At 34.6% G+C, this 18,768-nt stretch overlaps 2 long non-coding RNA genes and 1 pseudogene across 2 annotated transcripts in view; 1 reads left to right on the plus strand and 2 right to left on the minus strand.

Annotated features, from left to right (window-relative positions):
* LOC147581037 (uncharacterized) overlaps positions 1-8,878 on the minus strand; it is a 61,549-nt gene extending 52,671 nt beyond the window's left edge. The window contains exon 1 of the long non-coding RNA XR_015251332.1: positions 5,809-8,878. This is a non-coding gene — a long non-coding RNA (uncharacterized LOC147581037). The remainder of the gene's footprint in view (positions 1-5,808) is intronic.
* A 3,792-nt stretch (positions 8,879-12,670) lies between these two features.
* LOC147581038 (uncharacterized) overlaps positions 12,671-18,768 on the minus strand; it is a 397,405-nt gene continuing 391,307 nt past the window's right edge. Inside the window, exon 6 of the long non-coding RNA XR_015251333.1 lies at positions 12,671-15,002. This is a non-coding gene — a long non-coding RNA (uncharacterized LOC147581038). The remainder of the gene's footprint in view (positions 15,003-18,768) is intronic.
* LOC147581039 (small ribosomal subunit protein uS10 pseudogene) lies at positions 15,735-16,090 on the plus strand (annotated as a pseudogene).

Genomic DNA, 18,768 nt, shown 5'->3' on the forward strand with positions numbered 1-18,768 from the left:
AAAACTAAAGAGACATTTTGCTGTGGAAGGCAGTTTTTAACCTCTGTATTCTTTTTAGCTTCTTTTGTTTTAATGTTTATTTTTGAGAGGGAGAGAGAGCACATGCACAAGTGGGGGAGGGGCAGAGAGAGAAGGAGGACAGAATCCAAAGCAGGCTCCAGGCTCTGAGCTGTCAGCACAGAGCACCACGCAGGGCTTGAACTCATGAACTGTGAGATCATGACCTGAGCTGAAGGTGGACACTTTGACTGAGCCACCCAGGTGCACCAAATTCTTTTCAGCTTCTAAAGAGAAGATGGAAATTGGGTACCTTAAAACATGTATTTTCTAGGTGACCACTATATCGCTGTGTTTGGCTCTGAAGTTTCCTTCATCTATGATTCTGCTAACATTTTGGACATTTTGTTTATATCATGTTTTCCAAATCAATAATGTTGTACATATATGTTAAAGCACCATTTTGTTCTCAAATTCAAATACTCACAGGCAATGAAAAAACTAGACATTTTGGGTAATTAAGCATATACTTGGCTTGTCAGGGAAGGCTGGGAATCGAGAATTACCTGAAGAGAAACTAAAGCTTTAGTTTGTATTTTGTTCTAAGAACAGCATATGAATTTTAAAAGGGAGCTCTCTCAAATCAGACTAACATGAGTACTATGAAAATGCAATCTAGGGATACAAAGCTTGAACTCTAGAGTCTAACAGACATGGATTAATATCCTATATCAACCTCCCTTATTCACTATGTATCCTGTGAAATGTCCTTAACTTTTGCATCTGTAAGCTGGCAGCAAGAATACCCACCTAGTAAGGCTAGCATAGGGATCTAGTATATGTAAAACATTAGCGCAGGGCTTGAACATAGTATCAGAGAATAATACTGTTGTTGCTGTTGTTATTACTGATTACAGAGAGCCTCATTACCAGTCACATACCAGGTTCTGACTGGTAAAATGGTTTTAAACCTGAGTCTACTATCGGCAGACTCTGGAATCCAGACGTTGTCTATTAGGAAGTGTTCAGCAACAAAAATGAAACTTCTGACTCAATTCAGATAAAATAAAATAAATAAAATAAATATTTTGCTGCATCATAATTAAGTTCAGAGGTAGAACTGTTTTGGGCTTGATTAATTAAGATGCTCAACTTTATCATCAAGAACTCAGGTTCCTATTGAGATAATCATTTTTTTCTCTCATTCTATTAATGTGATATATTCACATTGATTGATCTGTGTATGTTGCTCAATCCTTGCATCCCACTTGGCATAAATCCCACTTGATCATGGTGAATGATCTTTCTAATGTGCTCCTGAATTTGGCTGGTTGGTATTATTATTATTATTATTAATTATTAACTATTTTATTTTAAAGGCAGAGAGAGCATACATGAATGAAGGGGAGGGGCAAAAGGAGAAAGAGATAATCTTAAGCAGGCTCCACACTTAGCATGGAGCCTGATGCAGGGCTCAATCTCACAACCCTGAGATCATGACCTGAGTTGATATCAAGAGGTGGATACTCAACTGACTGAGCTACCCAGGTGACCCTGGCTGGCCAGTGTTTGCAAATTTTTGTAACTATATTCATCAGGAATATTGGATTATTGTTTTTTGTTTTGTTTTGTTTTTCTGATAATGTCCTTTTCTGACTTTCGTATCAGGGTGATGCTGACCTATAAAATGAATTTGAGAGTGTTTCCTCCTCTTTAGTTTTTGAAATGGTTTGCGGAGCATTGGCATTAATTCTTCTTTAAACGTTTAGTAAACTTCACCATGTAGTTCTGGGATTTTCTGCATTATGAGATTTTTTATTACTGATTCAATCTTCTTACTAGTAAGTGACCTATTCAGACTTTCTATTTCTTTCTGATTTCAGTCTTGATACATTGTATATTTCTAAAAAACATATGCCAAAAACGCATTTGACAAAATCAGTTACATTCATGACGATAACTTAACAAATTATGTATAAAATGGATGTACCTCAACACAAGCCCACAGCTAATATAATACCAAAGATGAAAAATTGAAATCTTTTTCTCTAAGATCAAGAACAAGATAAGGGTGTTCATTCTTACCACTCCTATTCAACATGATACTGGAAGTCCTTGCCAGAGTAATCAGATAAGAAAAAGAAATAAAGGCATCAGAATTGGAAAGAAAGAGGTAAAATTATCTCTATCTGCAGATGACATTATTTTGTATATAGAAAATCTGAAATGTTTCACCAAAAAAATCCTGTTAGATCTAATCAACAAATTCAGTAAATTTGAAGGATGCAAAATTAACATACAAAAATCAGTAGCATTTCTATGTGCTAAGAATGAATTATCCGAAAAAGAATTAAAGAAAACAATCCCATTTACAACAGCATTAAAAATTAATAAACACTTAGGAATAAACTTAAAAAATAGGGTGAAAAATCTTGACTTGGAAAAATATAAAACATTGATGAAAGAAATTGAAGAAGACACACAAAAAATGGAAAGGTATCTTGTGTTTATGGGTTGAAATAATTAATACTGTTAAAATGCTAATACTACCAAAAGCTATCCAAAAATTCAATGCAATCCCCATATAGATTCCAATGGCATTTTTAACAGAAGTAGGAAAAAAAAATCCTAAAATTTATATGGAACTACAAAATACCCTGAATAACCAAGGCAATCCTAAGAAAGAAAAAAGTGGAAAGCATCACACTTCCTGATTTCAGACACAATGGCATATTTATCAGCCATGAAAAAGAATGAAATCTTGCCATTTGAGACAACATGAATGAACCTAGAGGATATTATGATAAGTGAAATAAGTTAGACAGAGAAAGAAAAATACCATATTATTCCACTAACATGTAGAATCTAAAATCAAATGAACCTACAAAACAAAACAGAAACAAGCTCACACATACAGGAAACAACCACTGATTACCAGAGGGGTGGAATGTTATGCTAAGTAATATAAGTCAAACAGAGAAAGACAAATACTGGTATGATCTCACTTATATGTGGAAGCTAAGGTGGGGAAAAGCCAGACACCAAGCAAATAAGTGGTGGTAGGCAGTGGAGGAGGGCAATGGAAGAAGGTGGTCAAAAGGTATAAACTTTCAGTTATAAAATAAGTAAGTACTAAGGATGTAATATACAACATGATGACTATAGCTAACACTTTTATGACATAGTAAAGTTGTAAGAGAATAAATCTTAAGAGTTCTCAACACAATTTTTTTCTTTTTTTAAATTTTTTATTGTATCTATCTGATGCTAACTAAAATTACTGAAGTAATTATTTCACAATATATGTAACACAGACCATTATGCTATACACCTTAAACTTCTACACTGATATGTGTTCAGTTATGCCCCAGTGAGACTAGGAGAAAAGAAACAACTCAGGTTCTTTCCATTGCCCTACTCTACCCTACATGAGATCTATACTGTCCTATGGCTGTCTTTATTTTTTTAGAATGGCTGTCAGAAAAAAAAAAAAATAAAGCAAAATGACCCTTGCTCAAGTAGGAAGAAAGTGACAGAGAGAGATCAATTGATTGATTCCAGGAACCCAAACAATCCTCTCCCTTTGGGTCATTCTCTGTTCTTTTTTTTCTCCTTTTCTTTCTTCTTCCATTTATTCTGTCTGTCCATTTTTCTCTCTTCCTCCCCTTCTCCCTTATTTCTTTCCTTCCTTCATCTTTTTTTTCTGCTCTATTATTCTTTTTTCAACAACTATTTATGAGTGTCTACCATAGGCCTGTCACTAAGTTACAGGGATACATCAATGCACACAACTGTCAAAAATCTTGCCCTCATATAACTTACATTCTAGTGGAGCCAAGTTGCTGTCACAACTAAACAAACCACTGGCCAGAACAATGAGATTACAATGGTTAGAGGCTAACGAGTTGCAGTGGAATAAATACTGGGGAGTCTACCACATTGGCTCAAAATGTTTTAAAATATATTCTTGGTATCTCATGTAGACATCAAATCTCCAAGCACCTTATAGTGTATTGCATAGAAAAACCATGCCCTTTTCCTAAATATCTGCCTAATTTTCTGCTTCTCAGACAAAAAAAAAATAGTTGTTCAATGGCGTCTCCTACATGGTCATTACCAGACATATTTGTTTATTTTATGTGACAATATGTTATTAATAAAATTTAAGCTCATTTGCTTTGTCATTTTAAAATCCCAGACCTTGCATTTATCTTGGTTTATTATGTAAAAATAATTTAATGTTTTAATTATAGACTACATGATATACTATAATGGTAATCTTTAAATGTCCATTTCATTAAAATTTTATATTGCACAGAAGACCTATAAGTCCCTGCTGCTACAGCAAATCATTTCATAACTTTATCTAATAACAATGTCGGGTGGTGATTTTCAATTAAATTGAGTCACTCATAATGCATTAGAGTAACTGGATCTGAGCCAAGTGTTGCTGATTCCACTTATAATGTGATTTCACAATCATGCCAAAGTAATTTTGCCTCTGTTTCCACAAAATCTTGACTCCCATCAGAGGAAAGCAACATTTGAATGAAAATGTAAGTTGTTTTTTGAGGATAGAGTATTTCATTTATTTTGTTCATCTAGAGCACTAAAATAATAGTCTGTGCTATGTACTTGTGGACCAAACTTGGATTCCAGTAAGGATTCCCTCATGCTATGGTCAACCACACTCATCTTTTGTGTAACTCCTGGTCAAGGCAGAGAGAGCTGGAAGGAATCCAAAGGTGTCACACAGTAACCTAAGAAAAGAAGGTTAATGGTTTTACTTTGAAACATTAATGAGCTATAAGCTTGTACCATGTGTAACTCCTTTGTTGCCATATGTTTTCTGTCACTGTCATACAATAACAAAAGTGATGGTAGAAGAGGACAGAAGGTGGCATGGTTAAGATCATCCTTTTTAAAAAATATCTATTATGTAGTTGACTCTCAGTATATGTTATTATTTCATTTAACCCTTACAGAAACTTCAGGAGGTTAATACTATGAACCTCATCTTATAAATAAAGAGTCTTAGCTCACAGAAATTAAGATATTTGCCCAAAGTGCTGTATACTTTTTCCCAGCCTAGCATGCAGTTAAGAACATCAGAACCAATGTTCATATTATGATTTATTCCAAGAATCTATATGTTGAAGACAAACAGTATATCTAATAAGAAAAATGAAAGTCTCCTTTGAAAAGCAAATAATAATAATAATAATTTGGCTTTGTGAAACTAAAAGCTAAAACATAATACAATTAGCAACTGGGGAACCAATATAAAATTCATTCCTTTAATGAGGTAAACAAAATTTTGAGTCCGCTTTTTTAATGTTTTGGAAGTTCTTAAATTTCATTTCATTGATACCCACTAGAAATTAACAAAGCAAAATTGTCCAGAGCAGCAACAATCATTCTTAAAGATATCATGTGGAAAGGGAGAAAATTATTATCTTTAAAATCAGTGCACAGGGAGAGGTGGGATTTGCACAGAATGGTTTCCATGGGCCTTTTCAACCTTCACTTTTCCGTAAACTGCAAGATTCCAACATACCTGCATGTTATAGGTGGTGGAATCATCTCACCTAAATACCATCTAACAAAAAAAGTCATATGATTATGTAAAAGTTCTTAAAATAAGTATAACTACAATTAACAAAAGTTAGAAGTCAATCAGAGGAAAGTAGTCTCTATTCCAGGAGCAAGGAAGTAATACAAAAACGAAAACTCTGTAAATTCAAAGATAACACATGAAGCCAATAATGTGAGAGAGGTTTTAGCCTTTAATTTAATAATAACAAAACTGACCTCTTCAAGAGGCACCTCATCTTAGGGTGCCTGGGTGGCTCAGTTGGTTAAGCATCAGACTTGGCTCAGGTCATGATCTCACAGTTTGTGGGTTTGAGCCCCACATCAGGCTCTGTACTGACAGCTCAGATCCTGGAGCTTGCCTTAGAGTCTGTGTCTCGCTCTCTCTCTGCCTCTCCCCCACTTGCACGCTCTCTCTCTCTCTCTCAAAAATAAATAAACATTAAAAAATTTTTAAAAAAGAGGCACCTCATCTGAAACTTACCTTGTTGTAACTCTTATAATGCACTATATTCCATAAATAAGTCAGGTTTATTCACAAACCATTTATAGAAGAAGAACTATAAAATTATTTCAAAGAAATGACTCAGAAGACTCACTGCATCAACTATTGTTGGTACTATCACTCATTTAAAAAATCATACTGATGTATGAGTAGGCAGATCTGCCACTCAATGGGTAAGCTTAAAATAGCAGCTATTTTCTGTTCTCATTGGTTGGACATCCATTTTAATTGACTAATGCGCATGCCATACATGAGGTTGATAAATGTTTCATATATTATTTCTGTAAATCTGTACTATTGTAAACAATGTACATTGTTTGCAGTGACTAAAATAGCAATTTATTGAAATGCATTACTTAAATATAAATCAGACATAAAAATCTGTGATAAGATCAATAATTCAAATTGCTGAGAGATTTCAAAACTGAAAGACCATTTTCATTGTCAATTTTATTTCAGTGTGTGTCAACTAGGTAATACAAATCACCAACTTTACAGAATTTTGGCTCTATTGGGTATAAATCATGTATTAGTCTGCTAAGACCACCATTACAAAATATCATGGGCTGGGTGGCATTTAAAAAAAAAACCAAAAAACTTATTTCTCACAATTCTGGAGGCTGGAAGTTCAGATTACTTTCTGGCAGGGTTTAGTTTCTGCTGATAATTCTTTTCCTCACTTTCAGATAGCTGCCTTCTTGCTGCAGTACTCACACCGCCTTTCCTCTGAGCACATGGATGTGGAGAGAGACTTCTCTTTTCTTCTTATAAGGCCATCAGTCTTGTCAGATTAGAGCCTCACCTTTATGACCTAATTGAACCTTAATTATCTCCTAAAGGCTCTATCTCCAAAGGCAGACAATTGGGGATTAGGGCTTCAACACATGAATTTGGTTGATATTCAGTCCAAGCAGGTCAATAGACTCTATCCCATCATCCTAACTACTTTGGAATCCAAAAGTTTTGTGGGAACTATTTTATTAACTTGGCTAAATTCAAGTAAAATATTATATGTAATTCATAGCAAAAGTCTATCAAGTAGTTGATCTTGTGTGATAAACTGACTGACATAGGTTAAGATGATTGTGTAGGTTTTGAGTGATTGGGGATTGTGTCTACAGCATCTAGTAAAATGATAGAAACAAATCAAAGTTCACACTCCACTTCTGTGGATTACTATATCAGGTATAATAACCACACTAAAATTTGACACAATAGTGAGCCTTCTAATGTGGATTGATAGAGAAATGTTATGTAGAAACCTAATGTGTTTTACGTATAAGAGACACAGGGATAGAGTTATAATTTAGCAATAAATCTGTGGGCTTAAAACAGATTCTTGGTTATTTTAACAAACAGGTAAAGATGACACAGTAATTTATAGTAGAAACATCTCATAAAACAAAATGAGTACCACTTTCTAGAAGAGTTGCCAAAAAAAAAAAAAAAACAGTGGAAAAAACAAACATAAATATAAAACTACTCACATTAGCAACTTAATAATTTCTCATAGGTTCATTGGGCAAGTCACTATCATATTTTCTTTTTTTCTAAATGTTTATTTTTGAGAGACAGAGTGAGAGAGTATGCATGGGCAGAGGAGGGGCAGACAGAGAGGGGGACAGAGAATCCAAAGCAGGCTCTGTGCTGACAGCAGAGAGCCCAATGTAGGGCTCAAACTCATGAACCATGAAATCATGACCTCAGACAAAGTTGGACACTTAACTGACTGAGCCACTCAGCTGCCCCTACCATATTTTCTAAATACCTCATGAAACATGCTCTTCTGGTAAAGACATTTGTCTTTACTAAACATATTTACTAAACACTGAATTGTATTAATATAGTTATATGTACACAATATTATATTTATTATATTAAATCATATCACATTGTTCTCTTCTTGCTTTTATTATCTACAGACTTGGTGACCATTAAAGGAGGAATAGAAAAAAATTGGGAGTATTGGTTTATTTTATTGTGTGGTTTTATATTTTTGGAGATTACATATGATTTGGAAATCAAGTTGCTTATGATTATGTGCTATTAATATTAACAGAGGTAACCAATGCAAGGCAGGGTAGATATGGGCATTTACACCTACACTTTGATAGAATGTTAATAGCACTGTAAATATATGTGCTTTCTGCTTTTGACAAGGATAACTGGGAAAGACTTGTAACACTTTAGGGGGTACCTGGATTTAATATGAGTATGGAATTGCATCACAGCAGGGCATACTCCTGTACTAGAATGGCTGTTCTTATGAGCAAAAACAGTAAATCCTTACTTTAAAGAGTAAATAAAATGGACGAAATAAATACAATAAAAAATAATTATGTATTTTCATCCTGAGGGCCCAACTTACATTTGGGGTCCAGAGTCACAGTTTCTGTAGAGAGAAAGCTACAGCTAACATTTTTCCACTGACTAGGACATTTCAACTTCAGAAACAAACTATTACAAATGAATCAATAAGGTATATATTATTAAAAGATAGTTTACAGCATAATTTTTATCATAAAACTATAACAAGAAGGTTGATGCACAGAGAAAACAACAAATGATGTTGCAAATTAAATTCTTAAGCATAATTTCATAGACATAGTGAAGGGAAAGTTTTTTTATTTACTTTCAAGATTTTATTTAAATTCAAGTTAGTTAACATGTAGTGTAGTTTTAGTTTCGGGGGTAGAATTTAGTGATCCATCACTAGCATATAACATCCAGTGATCATTCATTACAAGTGCCTTCCTTAATTCCCATTATATATTTAACCCATCCTCCCATCCCCCTCCCCTCCAGCAACCCTCAGTTTGTTGTCTATAGTTATTAGTCTCTTATGGTTTGTCTCCTTCTCTGTTTTTATCCTATTTTACTTTACCTTCCCTTCCCCTATGTTCATCTGTTTTCCTTCTTAAATTCCACATATGTGTGAAATCATATGGTATTTATCTTTCTCTGACTAACTTATTTCACTCAGCATAATACACTCCAGTTCCATCCATGTCATTGCAAATGGCAAGATTTCATTCTTCTTGATGGTTGAGTAATATTCCATTATATATATATATATATATACACACATACGCACACACACACCACATATTCTTTATCCATTCATCAGTCGGTGGACATTTAGGCTCTTTATGTATTTTGGCTATTGCAAATAGTGCTGTTATAAACAATGGGATGTGTGTGCCCTTTCAAATCACTATCTTTATATCCTTTGGATAAATACCTAGTAGTGCAATTGCTGGGTCATAGGGTAGTTCTATTATTAACTGTTTGAAGAATCTCTATACTATTTTTCAGAGTGGCTACATCAGTTTGCATTCCCACCAACAGAGTAAGAGGGTTCCCCTTTCTCTGCATCCTCATCAACATCTGTTGTTTCCTGGGTTGTTAATTTTAGCCATTCTGACCTGTGTGATGTGGTATCTCATTGTGATTTTGATTTGCATTTTCCTATGATGAGTGATGTTGAGCATCTTTTAATGTATCTGCTTTCCATCTGGATGTCTTCCTTGGAAAAGTGTCTATTCATGTCTTTTTCCCATTTCTTAACTGATTTTTTTTAATTTTTTGGGTGTTGGGTTTGATAAGTTCTTTATAGATTTTGGATACCAGCCCTTTACCCACTATGTCATTTGCAAATATCTTCTTCCATTCTGTCGGTTGCCATTTAGTTTTGTTGATTGTTTCCTTTGTTGTGCAGAAGCTTTTTATCTTGATGAAATCCCAAGAATTCATTTTTGCTTTTGTTTCGCTTGCCTCCAAAGGCATACCTAGTAAGAGGTTGCTGCAGCAGAGATCAAAAAGTTTGCTGCCTATGTTCTCTTCCAGGATTTTGATGGATTCCTGTCTCACATTCAGGTCTTTCATCAATTTTGAACTTATATTGTATATGGTGTAAGAAGGTGGTCCAGTTTCATTATTCCACATGTTGCTGTCCAATTTTCCCAGCACTATTTGTTGAAGGGACTGTCTTTTTTCTGTTGGATACTCTTTCCTGCTTTGTTGAAGATGAGTTGACCACATAGTTGTGGATCCACTTCTGGGTTTTCTATTCTGTTCCACTGTCCCATCTATGTATCTATTTTTGTGCCAGTACCATACTGTCTTGATGACTACAGCTTCTAACACAGCTTAATACAGCTTAAAGTCTGGAATTGTGATGCATCCAGCTTTGGTTTTCTTTTTCAACATTACTTTGTCTATATGGAGTCTTTTCTGTTTCCATAAAAATTTTAGAATTGTTTTTTCTAGCTCTGTGAAAAATGTTCATGCTATTTTGATAGGGATTGCATTGAACGTGTAGACTGCTTTGGGTGGTAGAGACATTGCAACAGTATTTGTTCTTCCAATGGGATATTTGTTATTCCATGGGATATTTTTCCATTTCTCTGTGTCTTCCTCAATTTCTTTCATAAATGTTCTATAGTTTTCAGAGTACAAATCTTTTACCTCTTTGGTAGGTTTATTCCTAGTTATCTTATGGTTTTTGGTGCAATTGTAAATGGGATCGGTTCCTTGATTTCTCTTTCTGTTGCTTCATTATTGGTGTATAAGAATGCATCCAATTTCTGTGCATTGATTTTATCTCCTGCGACCTTGCTAAATTCATGTATCAGCTCTAGCAGTTTTTTTGGTAGAGTCTTTTGGGTTTCCCACATAAAGTATCATGTCGTCTGCAAAGAGTTTGACTTCTTCCTTGCCAATTTGGATGCCTTTTATTTCTTTTTGTTGTCTGATTGCTCAGGCTAGGACTTCCAGTCCTATGTTGAACAACAATGGTAAGAGTGGACATCTCTATCATATTCACCACCTTAGGAGAAAAGCTCTCAGTTTTTCCCAGTTGAGGATAATATTAGCTGTGGGTCTTTTATATATGACCTTTATGATGTTGAAGTATGTTCCATCTATCCCTACTTATTTGAGGGTTTTTATTCAAGAATGGATGCTGTATTTTGTCAAATGCTTTTTTTTTTTTTTTTGCATTTATAGAGAGGATCATATGGTTCTTATCCATTCTTGTACTAACATGGTATGTCATGTTATTTATTTGCAGATATTGAACCACCTCTGCAGCCCAGGAGTAAATCCCACTTGGTCACAGTGAAGATTAGAAGCTATTTCCATTTCAATAGCACACCTACCCTTCACATGTCATGAAATCCCACTGCTTTTTGAACACAGACCCACACCTCTACTTAGCCGCCAAGGCCAGGACCCTGTCGTTGACTGTGCAGGTGTGTGGCCATGTGTCTATGGGAGTCTTACTATTCACGCATCTATACAGAGACTTCATATTCTCAAGGACATTGGCCCATTTGCTCTTAGTCCATAAATAATTATCTCCTATCATCCCATCATCACTTTCCCTCACTGTAACGCTCCTATCCTCTCATTTTTCTCCTACGAGCATCAATACCTTGTCACTTGTAACTCAGTTCAAATTTTCTCTCATTACATCCTCACCTAATTTTCTCCATAATTTTTCCCCCTTTCACCCTTACTAACAGCCTCCATCCTCAGAGAATCAGTATCCCTTCATCTCTTTTGGTAAATGGTTCTTTTTTCTAAAGAGTTTTTACTTCTCTTTATTTCTTTAAGTGCACTGAACTTAAAACCTAATGATGCATCACTCCATAGCCCTCTCCCCAGATGATTACTCCGTCCGTTGTCCCCGTTCAGTAAGCCAATATTACCACTATAGTCCATTTAATCTATTGTCTGCTATTCTCCTAAATTTCTGGTCATCACTTTATATATCTATTGTCCTGAAGACCCATTTCCACCTTCTCAGCTCATGAGCATCTCTGAAGAATGCTCTGCCATCAACACAGTGATTTCAACAGCTGTATCAGTAATTCCCGAGACTCTTTCACTCTCTTAGACATCATATCTCTTAGATATCAGAGATACCTACATAAGTTGGCAGTTACTTCTGCTATTCTTATATTTAAATATATTTTGGCCAAGCTGGGAAGTTTCAGTTGTGCATTTGTTTTCTGTTGCTGCTGTGACAAATGACCACAAACTTAATGGCTTAAACAACTGGAACTTATTCTCTTGCAGTTCTGGAGGCCATAAGTCTAAAATGGCCTCATGAGTCTAAAACCAAGGTATCAATCAATACCTTGATTCCTTCCAGATCACTTAGCTAGGGCTACATAACACCACTTGCTGCTTCTGTCACCACATTGCCTTATCTTCTTCTATCACCAAAACTAGTTTTGCCTGTGTTTTATAAGGACACTTGTGGGTGGCTCAGTCAGTTAAGTGTCTGACTTCGGCTCAGGTTGTGATCTCACAGTTCGTGAGTTTGAGCCCCACATCAGGCTCTGAGCTGACAGCCCAGAGCCTGGAGCCTACTTCAGATTCTGTTTCTCACTCTCTCTTTCTCTGTACTTCCCCCACTTGTGCTCTGTCTCTCTCTCAAAAATAAATAAATATTAAAAAAAAGGACACTTGTGATTATAGGAATGGCCCACCCAGATAATCCAATATAATCTCCCTTTCTCAAAGTGCTTAACATAATCACATCTACAAAATCAATCTTGCCATACAAAGTAACCATTCATAGGTTCTGAGGATTAAGATGTGGATATTTTGGGGAGTCAATTATTCAGCCTGCCACAGGCTAAATGCCCCCAAGCACAACATGGTATTCATAGGAATCATCAGGAAACATCTTCTGTGTCAATGGGAGTAAAACAGCACAGCTAGGAAGGCAGTTTCCAAATGATGTTGGCATAGTAGGACATTGTGAGGTACTAAAGGGACAAAAAGGGGGGGCCCTGGGTGGTTTAGTCTGTTAAACGTCCAACTTTGGTTCAGGTCATGATCTCATGCTTTGTGATTTCAAGCCCCACATCTGGTTCTCTGCTGTCAGCACAGAGCCTGCTTCGGGTCCTCTGCCCCTCCTCTCTCCCTCCCTCCCGCTCGCTCTCTCTCTCTCTCTCTCTCTCTCTCTCTCAAAAATAAATAAACATTTAAAAAATAAAAAATAAATAAAGGGACAAAAAGTAGCCAATGTCAGTGGCAGGAATATTTAGCGATGTGTCTGTCCATCCATATCATGATTATTCTGTATGATCTGGGTGTCCTGGTAAACATAGGATTAACAACTTTATTTTCACCCATTCTTTTTGTCCTGATGTACCATTATGGTCAATTTATCATACTGTCTTTCCTGTATTTCCTGTATTTCTTCTCTTTACCTGAAATATCTTCCTTTTTGATCTTCTACCTATTCCAGTACTATCCAAATTCTTGACACTTCCTTGAATCTTTCTCTACTGTTTCACTCACATGATCTGATTTCTTCCTTCTCTAAATTTCTTAGCATCTGGAATCACAACCACATAATTTAACATTTCTTACCAGTTTTGATTCTTGATTATATATATATAATCATATAGACCATATATCATATAACTATATTATATATATCTCAGTTGGGTATTTCTTTATTTCTACAGAACCAAGTAGAATGTTGTACAGAGAAGAGGGACACTCAACAAATACTGCATCATTCATTGATAGATTCAAATTGCTCATGAGATTAATCGGAGAAATATACAAACATAAAATGCCAAATCCATTACACTATTGTGGTTAATTAGGCCAATTGTTCATAATAATAAAGTAAGATAATATTATGTGGGCTATAAATAATAATAGCAATAATGAGAATATAAATGTTTTTTAAAAAGAGTTCTGGTTTTAATGAAGGAGTTCAATAAAGAAGCATTTTAGAAACGCTGTTGTTAATATCCATCTTTTCACATAGCAGCTATAACCATCAGAAATGTTTCTTATAGGTCTGGGACTCAAAATACTGCTTTATGAAAAGAAGTTCATTACAGAGGTGAGACAACAATGCCATGTGACACCCTAAGCCATATGGTTCAGGAAGATTTCCTCCCCATAGCACTGACTAAATGCTTAGTATTGCTCTTATAAAAGCAGTTTTCTTTCTAGACCATGCAGAGATTAGGTTCTATACTGAACCATGAAATTTGATTTTTTTTATTCTAACATGTATAAAGATAAACTTTAGGCTCTTCTGGGTATGGGCTTCATTTGTTCAGGATTATAATTTCTCCATGATATGGCATCATGTATATATACGGCCCTATAGAAACATAACTTCAAAATAACTTCAAAAGATGATTAGTGAAAAAACATTATTCAACTTTTTTAAAATGCAGAGGAAAAATTTGTTTCAATAACAACCAAATGGTAGTGAATTCCAAATATGAATTTTGTAATACATCAAATCGAGTTTCATTATTTCTTCTAAGTACATAAAAGCCATTCCACAGAGAGCTTTGTTCTTGTATTATGTATTACAGCAAATGAAAAAAGAATTATTGTCATCTATGTCTCTTACCTACAAATAATCACTTATCCTTAACTTTACCATTTATCTTAGACATGTGAATAATAATCTTTTCTAAACTTAATAGAACTAATCTGTGATCCTTTCTAAAAAAAATAACTATAAAAGCTTGCATGAGTGTTTCCACCTGATATGTTTGCCTCAAATTCAATTTTTGTTTAACTATTTAAATTTTTTTCATCGTATAGATTTTGAGAAAGGAAATTTGGAATTTTAGCTATTACTGAAGGACCTTTTGCATCTTTGATTCTAAAAGGAGGTAATTCTTTAAATGAAATATATGAATTATAAACTGATGGAAAATACACAGATAGCAATACAGAGGTGTCAATAAATACAAAGAAATAGCAAAGACTGTAAAAGTGAACCAAGGAAAAATATTTTGAAATCAAATAGCTATAAAATACAGGCATAGAATATAGAAACATAATTTGGATACTTATCTTAGTTCTCCACTCCATTGTGTCTCACAAATTTAGGGCAGGAAAACTCTCAAACCTGAGAATATAAAAAGAAGTCCTAAAAATTGCATTCACAATCTTTTAAAAAATAAGTAGAAGAAATTGTACACAGTATAATGCATTTCAAAATAGAAATTATGATACAGATAGCTAAAAGTGCTAACCAGAGGAAAAGAGAACTTCTTAAAATCAAAAGCTAATTCCTCAGTATCTAAGTTTATGTGCAGTAATGTAGCTTGCTAGAAGTTTTCAAGTTAATTAAAAAGACATTTTTAGGTGTTTTCACTTAAATTAGCTAATAATTTTAGTTAATTGACAAACAATTTGGCAAATTAGCTAATAATTTATGTATTTTTATGTTAACCCCCAAACAACATCTTGTTGGAATATATCCAATTGTAACTCAGTCCTGGTATAATTGCCATCTTGCCTAACCAGTTACTTGTAAACTACCAAAGCCAATCCTGACAATTGAACATATATCAGAAAAAAGCAGATGGATTTTAACAATTTAAACCTCCTTCTAATATTAATTTTAAAAATAAACAAATGTAGCCTATTGACTTCCAGATAAAGGTTTCTGAATAAAAACATGCATTATTTTTATTTCCTCCTAAAACTTGATTAAAACTTCAGTGAAAGTCTCTTAAGCTGTTTGAGGAATATGGTGGCAGATCCAGCAGAGCTCTGGGCACCCTGCTCCTATTTCTGACTCCCTGCTGTTTGCTTCTGCTGAGGAGCAAGTTGGTTAGGAAGCTATGCTGCAGCCATGGCTTTTAAAGACACTGGGAAGGCACCCACGGAACCAAAGGTGGCGATTCACCAAATTAGAATTACTCTAACTAGCCACAGTGTAAACCCTTTGGAGAAGGTATGTGCTGACTTGATCAGAGATGCAAGGGAAAAGAATCCCAAAGTGAAAGGACCTGTGATTCTGAGAATCACTACAAGAAAAACTGCTTGTGGTGAAGGTTCTAAGACTTGGGATCATTTTCACTGATTTGCAGTCCTTCTGACATTATTAAACAGATTACTTCCATCACTATTGAGCCAGGAGTTGAGGTTGAAGTCACCATTGCAGATGCAGAAAACATCCTTTTTAATAAATTGATTATCAGTTGTTAAAAAAAATGTAATGAAAGTCTCTTAAGATATAAACCCATTAAAGCAGAGTGAGAGAAGAAAACAGCAACTATTTTACAAGCTGGAAGGTAAGCAGAAAAATGGTAACTAAGAGCACATTGAGAAAGGTTAATCTTAAACCTATAGTATAAAAAGTTCAAGGTCGCCTGGGTAGCTCAGTCTGTTAAGCATCCAACTTCAGTTCAGGTCATGATCTCGCAGTTTGTGAGTTCAAGCCATGTATCGGGCTCTGTGCTGACAGCTCAGAGCCTGGAACCTGCTTCAGATTCTGTGTCTCTGTCTCTCTCTACTCCTCCCCCATTCATGGTCTCTCTTTCTCTCTATCTCTCTCAAAAATAAATAAACATTAAAAAAAACAGTTAAAGATGCAATCTCTTGAACTCTTGATTTAAAATAAATACCTAAATACCTGAAGAATTGGCAGAATAATATTTTTGGAAATGGATTCAATGAGCGCTAAAAGCATGAGAATTTGTTGAAAATTTACTCATACATTAAGACTTAGATCTCCCTCTTTGTTCCAAAGTCTGTAGGTTACTGTTTCTCTCTTACATTAGCAGAGAATTACAAGTATATTTTTGACAGCTTTATCGAGATATAATTCACATATCATAAAATGTACCCATTTAAAGTATAATTCAATGATTTGTAATATATTCATAGAGCTGTGCAATTGTCATCACAATTGACTTTTAATTACCCCAAAAAGAAACTCCATACCCATTAGCTATCACCCTCCAATCCCCTTCTTTCCAGCTGTAAGAAATTATTAATAAAATTAAATTTTAAATTAATTAAGATTAATCAGAATTTTATCACACACTCCATAACTTGCTCTAATTTTATATATGAGCTTTCAACCAAAGATTACCATTTTAAGAAGGCTTATAAAACCAAAGAAAAACCAACCCAATAGAAAAGTAGCAATTTGGATTAAAAGAATAAATAACTACATAAGGAGAAAAAAACTTTAAAAAATAATAAACCTTAACTATCATTAATGTCCTGAGAGAAATAAGTTATTGCATCCAAGAGCCATCATAGGATGCTGTAAAAAATAAAGAAAAAAAAACACTCAGAAGACAAAAATTAAAAGCTCTCAGGTTTTCAAAAAGAAGAGTAGACATGAAAAACTCAGTGGGCAGTTTGGAAGAAGGAATTGAAAAAATTTCCTACACAGTATGCCAAAAAGACAAGAAAATGGAAAATAGGAGAGTAAAGTGAAAAATATAGTAGAAGGCCTTCATTATACTCAATATCCAATTAAAGACGTTCCAGAAAGAAATAAAAGAAAAAAATAGAGTGAAAAAATCAAATAAATTATTTAAGAGATTTTCAAAGTACTTAAAGACCTGAGTGCCCACTTTGAGAGAGTCAAGAAAGTACCCAGTGAAAGTATAAAAATAGACTCAAAGGCATGCCATCATGAAATTTAATAATGCTGGAAACAAAGACATCCTTCAAGATTAAAAAAGTTAAAAAAAGAGCAAGGACAGGCTTCTAGAGGCAATATGAAGGCAGTGAAAAGAGACTTAGTAAATTTTTTATAATCTCCTCAAATCCCCTCACACAAAAAATGCTAAAAGTACAATTAAGGCACTTGAAGAAAATTAAAATGGCCAATGATATCTTCAATAAAACTAGGTAATAAGGAACGCTCCTGAGTATTCAGGTGAAGCCAAAATACCAGTAATAACATAGGTCGTCCAACTCCAACAGCTAGCTATACAGTGTTAGTGGTAAAAAGAAAATAAGTGGAAGGATGTGTAAGTAGTCACCAATAAATACTTAACCCCATAAGGAGAGGACCACAGACTGAATGTAACCCTATGTGAGTAAATTTGAGGACAACTAATAAATTTTAAAGAAGTCCCTCTAGGCTTCAAATAAGAGGTTAGTGCACAAAGATTCCAGGACACCAACTAATGGAGAAACAAGAAATTCAAATAATGTAGAAGAGACCAAATCACTAGTGGAATACAAAAATGTCTAATAAACCTTCCCTTGTAGAAGGAAAGGTCCACTCTGAAGTAAAACTACAGAAACAGAAATCACATTGGGAAGGGGGAGAACACTGGGGATCCCAGGGAGAGATAAAGCTCAGATACTCTGTGGCAGAAGAAATCAGTAGTGCATAGAGTACTGTAATAGCAATGAAGAATGTTAACGATGAGATCACCACAAAAAGCAAGGCTAGTAGAGCTCTAGACAGTACAGAAATAGAGGCAGGAAACCTACCTGAATCATATTGGGCCAGCCCTGGAAGATGTGTAAGTGGCTAAAACATGTAGACAGATGATAGGCAGACAGATGATAGATAGATAGATAGATAGATAGATAGATAGATAGATAGATAGATGATAGATAGATAGATGATAGATATAGAGATTAGATAGATAGCAAAGCTCTTGAGCTTTGGGGCAAGAGCTACCATAGCCCAGCCATACTCCCATATAGAAACATCCTACTAATAATCCAGGAAATGCTATTGCATTCAAACATATGAAACAAGATTATAATCAAATAAGATTATCAAAGCTCTGAAAGAAGAGTGTAAGTCAAAATTAGAACATCTCAGATAAAATGACTAGACAAACATATATATATATATTTTAAAAGGTTAATAGAAGTCACAGATAAATAAAAAGAAAGTGAAAAAA

This window comes from Puma concolor, chromosome B2 (genome assembly GCF_028749965.1).
Source record: "Puma concolor isolate L17-30 chromosome B2, mPumCon1.1.hap2, whole genome shotgun sequence".
NCBI lineage: Eukaryota > Metazoa > Chordata > Mammalia > Carnivora > Felidae > Puma > Puma concolor.